Below are 7,500 nucleotides of genomic sequence, written 5' to 3'. Positions count from 1 at the left end.
GATGATGGCTCCAGCTGGCGCCCCGGCACTTTCTGTGGCATTGATGCTCGGTTTCAAAGACAAACGTGCGCAGGGCCAGGGGACCGCGGATGACTGCTCGTGCTGGCCCCGTTGGGCGGCATTGATGGTCGGTTGCAAAGAAAATGCGCGATTGCTCGTGTCGGGGCCTGGCAAGCCAAGGCCAAGCGAGCCATGGCAACGCGGATGATGGCTCGCTAGTGCTGGCGCCGTGCACAGTGGCCTCGCACACTCGCCCTGCACGCTTCCCTTGCACGCAGCCTTGCACACTAGCCTCGCATGCGAGCCTTGCACCCTAGCCATGCAAACTAGCCTTGCACGGTAGCCATGCACACAAGCCGTGCACATTAGCCATGCGCACAAGCCCCGCACACTAGCCTTGCGCACAACCCTTGCACACAAGCCATGCACTCGAGCAATGCACACAAGCCTTGCACTCAAGCAATGCACACAAGCCCTGGACACTAGCCTTGCACACGGGCCTGGCACACAAGCCTTGTGTCACGGGGAAACAGTTCAGGACACAACCGGTATTAGAATCCATCTCGCCTCGTCTCGTTGCGTCTTGGAAATGCGTTGTTTATAGCACCTTTGGTCGCCACTGGTGGTTAAGGGGGTTGGTTGGCCAAACACTATAGGAGGAGGTGACCCTGTGACTTGTGACTTCTCCCCCGTTAGGCCCAGCAGGTGTGGGCAGGAGCCTTGGTGGCTTGCTCATGGGTTGCAAGAGGACTTGCTTGTGCATCTGTTGCACACAGTAGGAAATCATACTTCAACTCGTAGGCGTGCCCTAAGGGAGCTTTGGGTGCGGACTGCGAGCTATCCATAGGGATGCTCCAGTTTCTTTGGTTGAGGATGGGGGCCAAAGACAGTGCATGTGGGTTGGGTTCCCACATGCATTGCGCGGCGGACCGGTGCAGGGGGCTTCTTATACTGTTTGCCCCTCTGCATCGCGGTACGTCTCGTGGGTAGGCCATTCTCTAGGCCTTCCATGGGTTCGTGCCGGGGCGACTTCGGTTGTCCTCGCGAGGTACACACCTTGCGGATCAGTCCATGGGGCATCTTGCTCCTTGGATGACCAAGCCCTAGTGCTTGGCGGATTGGTGCGTGGCATCGTCATGCCTCGTACTCGATGGACTTTGCATTAGGCCCCAAGGCCTTATGTTCGATGTACTCGTGATGCAGGCTGATCATGAGTGTGGGTATCTAGAAGCGCATGTCAAGATCTGAGCCAAGTAGCCTGTTGAACAGCTTAGAGTTTGTGTGCACCTTTGAAGCATCAAGGGGTGTTGGCGTGCAGGGCCTTTAAAGGCTTGCAGGATTGAAGGCTGGCCCTAGCATTCGTGCATGTTGGGGCGCCGCACGGGTTATTCCGTTGCTCAAATATTTGGCCCGTGACAGTTGGTATCAGAGCAGAATGTCCAAGCTATGTATTCAGAGTGTGCTTTGAGAATTGGTGCCAGATGGTATCTAGTGCCAGATCAGAGCAGTTATGAATCAAGAGTTTTTTTTAAGGAGCTATGATACAGTTGGTGTCTGTGTTGGCATAGTTGCAGCAAGTGGCAGTGTTTACGGCTATGATTAGCGCATCTCTAGTGCATGTTGCTTTGCACAAAGGAACGGGAAATGCTTTCTGTTGTGGCGGAGTTGAAAAGAGCTTGAATGTTAGCACACCAAGTTGGAAGTGCTAAGTTGCGGATGTCTTTGAATCTAACACTTTGAAAGTCCATTAGTCAGCCGAAGAAGAGCTAAAATTGCGTGGGTATGTTCCTTTCGGGGGACTCTCCCTTATTCTACTTGAGTCGCGCAACAGAGGCGCGATGGCCTGCAAAGATTAGTACCATCAGTGTTTGTTTAAGCATTGCTCAATGGATTTGCTCGAAGCTTGATACAGTGTTAGAGCTGCAACCATCAGCGAACAGGTTGGCATCTTTCAGTGACCCACCGATGTGTGAGATCGGAAGTGGCAGTTGGGGAGTTGTGAATGCTCCGTTGCAGTGTTGGCTAAACATTGATGTGTTAGCATATGGCCTTAAGGGCTTGCTATGAAAAAAAGGGTTGGCTGCTGGTATAAGCCTTCCCCTATCAGATGAGGTGTCGAACGTGTCGGCACCAAAGCGCTCACCGAAGTGAATTTGCTTGCTCAGTGTGATGGCATAACCAGTTTGACGAATTAGCAGACATGCTCAGGATGAAGAGCTGGTCAATGACTGAAGTACTTTTATGGCAGTTCACAATTACAATCGAGCATGCGTGATGCTCTTCTCAGAAAGACCTTGGAACGAACGCCAAGGCCGCTTAGATTTGATAATGGGTTTGCTGTGCTGAAATGGGACAGTGTGGTGAGCTCAGATGGCATATGGGCAGACTGTGTTGGTATGGGACGACATGGTATGTTTGTGTGTTTCTTGCTGCTTTAGAATCTCTTAGTTTGTCGAAATTGAAAGGACAGCTCAATCTGAATGATGGAATATTTGGGGTGGTTAGCAGTGTGAGTACTAGCCGCAAGTGCCCAAGGAGACCATTTGTGGCATAAGGGTTGATTGTTCAAATCAAGTTCTATAGTGTTGAACCGAAGCAGGCAAGACTAAGCGTCGCAGTTGATTGATCCCAACAGGGGATTCTTGGCCTCAGGAGGAGGCGAGACTGATGTGGTGGTCTCTTTGCTTGGGAGTGCTTGTGGACTCCGTGGTTGGTTTGCACTTTGCAGGTGGCAAGTGCTGCACTTGGCCGAAAGTGAGGCAGGTGCTGTGCCAGAAGTGGTGGCACATTCAGGGAGAGACGAAGCGGTGCAAGTTGGCCATTTCGGAAGACCACTCCAGAGGAAGCTCGAGTGTAGCTGAGGAGGAACTTGAGAGTTGCTTGAAGAAATGATTCAAGCTGGTCGCTCTGCCCTCATGGAGTTTGGTGGAGTGCTCAGAACCATCATAACCGGTTGTAGGTGAGCCAAAACCTTCAGTGCCGAAAGTGTTGGCACGTTAACCGGTTGTAGGTGAGCCAAAACCTTCCGTGCCGAAAGTGATGGCACGCTACCCGGTTGTAGGTGAGCCAAAACCTTCCATGCCGAAAGTGATGGCGTGTTATCCGGTTGTAGGTGAGCCAAAACCTTCCGTGCCGAAAGTGTTGGCACGTTTTCCGGTTGTAGGTGAACCAAAACCTTCCATGCCGAAAGTGATGGCGTGTTATCCGGTTGTAGGTGAGCCAAAACCTTCCGTGCCGAAAGTGGTGGCACGTCATCCGGTTGTAGGTGAGCCATAACCTTCCGTGCCGAAAGTGATGGCACGTCATCCACAGCGTTTGTAGGCACCGTCAGAAAACCTTCGCCTAGTTTGATGGAGTCCGGGAAAACCATCGTTGTTGAAGATAACTCCAGCAGAGCTATAGTGCAGTGATTGGCAGAACTTGAGGCAGTGTGGTATGCAGTAGAAGTCAGAATACGCTGATTGTCGAAGTACCAGTGGCAGCTGCTTTCAAGATTGAGAAGTCATCGTTATTGTGGAACTGAGCTTCATAGAGCGTTCAGTGTCGACGAGGACGTCGACGTTATCAGGTGGGGGAGTGTCACGGGGAAACAGTTCAGGACACAACCGGTATTAGAATCCATCTCGCCTCGTCTCGTTGCGTCTTGGAAATGCGTTGTTTATAGCACCTTTGGTCGCCACTGGTGGTTAAGGGGGTTGGTTGGCCAAACACTATAGGAGGAGGTGACCCTGTGACTTGTGACTTCTCCCCCGTTAGGCCCAGCAGGTGTGGGCAGGAGCCTTGGTGGCTTGCTCATGGGTTGCAAGAGGACTTGCTTGTGCATCTGTTGCACACAGTAGGAAATCATACTTCAACTCGTAGGCGTGCCCTAAGGGAGCTTTGGGTGCGGACTGCGAGCTATCCATAGGGATGCTCCAGTTTCTTTGGTTGAGGATGGGGGCCAAAGACAGTGCATGTGGGTTGGGTTCCCACATGCATTGCGCGGCGGACCGGTGCAGGGGGCTTCTTATACTGTTTGCCCCTCTGCATCGCGGTACGTCTCGTGGGTAGGCCATTCTCTAGGCCTTCCATGGGTTCGTGCCGGGGCGACTTCGGTTGTCCTCGCGAGGTACACACCTTGCGGATCAGTCCATGGGGCATCTTGCTCCTTGGATGACCAAGCCCTAGTGCTTGGCGGATTGGTGCGTGGCATCGTCATGCCTCGTACTCGATGGACTTTGCATTAGGCCCCAAGGCCTTATGTTCGATGTACTCGTGATGCAGGCTGATCATGAGTGTGGGTATCTAGAAGCGCATGTCAAGATCTGAGCCAAGTAGCCTGTTGAACAGCTTAGAGTTTGTGTGCACCTTTGAAGCATCAAGGGGTGTTGGCGTGCAGGGCCTTTAAAGGCTTGCAGGATTGAAGGCTGGCCCTAGCATTCGTGCATGTTGGGGCGCCGCACGGGTTATTCCGTTGCTCAAATATTTGGCCCGTGACACTTGGGCACTAGCCTTGCGCACTAGCGTTCCACATGAGCCTTGCACACTAGCCTTGGACACTAGCCTTGCACACAGGCCTTGCACACTAGGCATGCTTGGGCGAGCTGATCCCGCATCAAGTCGACGGGTCTAGGCATTCTTGGGCGCAGATCCCGCATCGTCTCGTCGCGTCTGGGCGCAAACACGTCGCGTCTCGTTGCGTCTTCAGAAGTCGTCGCTAACAGCACCTTTGGTTGCCACTGGTGGTTAGGCTGGTTGGTTGCGCAAACCCTATAGGAGGGTGGCATGCTGGTGGGCGTTTTTGCCCGGATAGGCACTAGAATGTGCAGATTTTGGGCGTTTTTGCCTGGATAGGCTAAGGAATGGGCATGCTTTGGGCGTTTTTGCCCGGATAGGCACCAGAATGCTTGGCCTTGGCTTGTCCTAGCAAGGCATTGCTGGGTTGGGCTCCCTTGGCCTTTTGGGCGCCTTGGACGATGTCTTGCGAAGACCATGGGCACAAGGCCATGGCATATGGTGAGGAAAGGACCACGGTTGCCAAGGTTAGGCACCGGAATGCTTGGCCTTGGCTTGCCAAAGCAGGGCATTGCTGGGTTGGGCTCCCTTGGCCTTCCGGGCGCCTTGGACACTGTCTTGGGAAGACCATGGGCACAAGGCCATGGCATATGGTGGGGAATGGACCACGGTTGCCAAGGCTAGGCATATAGAGAGGAATTGCATTTTTGCCCGGATAGGCACCGGAATGCTTGGCCTTGGCTTGCCATAGCAGGGCATTGCTGGGTTGGGCTCCCTTGGCCTTCCGGGGGCCTTGGACGCTGTCTTGGGAAGACCATGGGCACAAGGCCATGGCATATAGTGAGGAATGGACCACGGTTGGCAAGGCTAGGCATATAGAGAGGAATGGACCACGGTTGCCAAGGTTGCGCAAGTTTTGGGCATTTTTTGCCCGGATATGCCCAAGTATGCCCCGATAGGCCCGTTACGCCCCGGTATGAACGCGTATGCCCGGATTGACTCGGTATGCCTTGGGATACATGCGTATGCCCCGATAGGCTTGGTACGCCCCGATATGCGCACGTGTGCCCCAGTAGGGCTCGGTATGCCCCGGTATGTACGCGTGTGCCCCGATAGGCCCGGTATGCCCCGATATGCACACGTGTGCCCCAATAGGGGTCGGTATGCCCCGGTAGGTACGCGTGTGCCCCGTAATGCACGTTTCGCAGATCTCCCCGCATGTCCCGCCCCTATATGTAATACTTACTTACTTACTTACTTTCTTTCTTGCTTGCTTGCTTGCTTGCAATGGTTGGGAGTGCCCGGCATGCCCCGCTGCAGAGACCAAGGGCGCAATGACTTGGCACCGCGGATGCCGGGACTCCGGCACTTCCCGTGGCACTGATGGTTGGTTCCAAAGACAAAAGGCCGTGCAAGGCCACCGCACCGCGGATGATTTTGCTCGTGCTGGCGCCGTTGTGTGGCCAAAGAACATGCGCGAATGCTCGTGTCGGAAGGGTTGGTGTCCTGGCCCCGCGGGTGTCACGAATGCTCGGTTGCGAAGACCATGGGACCAGAGCCATGGCACGTCGGATGATGGCTCCAGCTGGCGCCCCGGCACTTTCTGTGGCATTGATGCTCGGTTTCAAAGACAAACGTGCGCAGGGCCAGGGGACCGCGGATGACTGCTCGTGCTGGCCCCGTTGGGCGGCATTGATGGTCGGTTGCAAAGAAAATGCGCGATTGCTCGTGTCGGGGCCTGGCAAGCCAAGGCCAAGCGAGCCATGGCAACGCGGATGATGGCTCCAGCTGGCGCCCCGGCACTTTCTGTGGCATTGATGCTCGGTTTCGAAGACAAACGTGCGCAGGGCCAGGGGACCGCGGAGGACTGCTCGTGCTGGCCCCGTTGGGCGGCATTGATGGTGTGTTGCAGAGAGCATGTGCGATTGCAAGTGTCGGCCGGGTTTGGGTTCCCTTGGGCTTTCGGGTGCCTTGGACGCTGTCTTGCGAAGACCATGGGCACAAGGCCCCGTCCTGGCCCCTTGTTCGATTCGCTCTCGTCTTGCGCTTGCTTCCAAGGTCCTCCATGACCTTCCCCATGGCCTTGCTAGATCCCCCCCATGACGCATGACCTCTGTCCGTTGATTGGTTTTGAGTGCACACCATGCCCGGCTTGGCACCGTGTTGTCGCGTGAGTGGCATTTGGATCGTGCATGCTGGTGGGCTACCTGCCAATGCGCACAAGCCTTGCACACTAGCCTTGCGCACGAGCCTTGCACAAAAGCCTTGGACACAAGCCTTGCGCACAAGCCATGCGCACAAGCCTTGGACGCTAGCCTTGCACACAAGCCATGCATACAAGCCTTGCTCACAAGCCTTGGGCACTGGCCCATCGCAGTAGCCTTGCACACAAGCCTTGCGCACTAGCTTTGGGCACGAGCCTTGCGCACTTGCCTTGGGCACTAGCCTTGCACACAACCCTTGGGAACTAGCCTTGCGCACCAGCCTTGCCCACAAGCCTTGCACACCAGCCTTGCACACTAGCCTTGCATACAAGCCTTGCACACTAGCCTTGCACACAGGCCATGCTCACTAGCCTTGGGCACTAGCCTTGCACACAGACCTTGGGCACTAGCCTTGCGCACTAGCCTTGCCCACGAGCCTTGCACACTAGCCTTGCACGCAGGCCTTGCACGCTAGGCATGCTTGGGCCAGCAGCTCCCGCATCAAGTCGGCGGGTGTAGGCACGGTTGGGCGCAGATCCCGCATCGCCTCGTCGCGTCTGGGCGCAAACCCGTCGCGTCTCGTTGCGTCTTCAGAAGTCGTCGCTAACAGCACCTTTGGTTGCCACTGGTGGTTAGGCGGGTTGGTTGCGCAAACCCTATAGGAGGGTGGCATGCTGCGGGGCGCTGGAATGCGCAGGCTTAGGGCGTTTTTGCCCGGATAGGCACTGGAATGTGCTGGTTTTGGGCGTTTTTGCCTGGATAGGCTAAGGAATGGGCATGCTTTGGGCGTTTTCCCCGGATA

The sequence above is a fragment of the Tasmannia lanceolata genome, unplaced genomic scaffold (genome assembly GCF_043159265.1).
Source record: "Tasmannia lanceolata isolate RefF3 unplaced genomic scaffold, GAP_Taslan_0.1 ptg000062l, whole genome shotgun sequence".
Taxonomy (NCBI): domain Eukaryota; kingdom Viridiplantae; phylum Streptophyta; class Magnoliopsida; order Canellales; family Winteraceae; genus Tasmannia; species Tasmannia lanceolata.
This window is presented reverse-complemented; position numbering follows the sequence as displayed.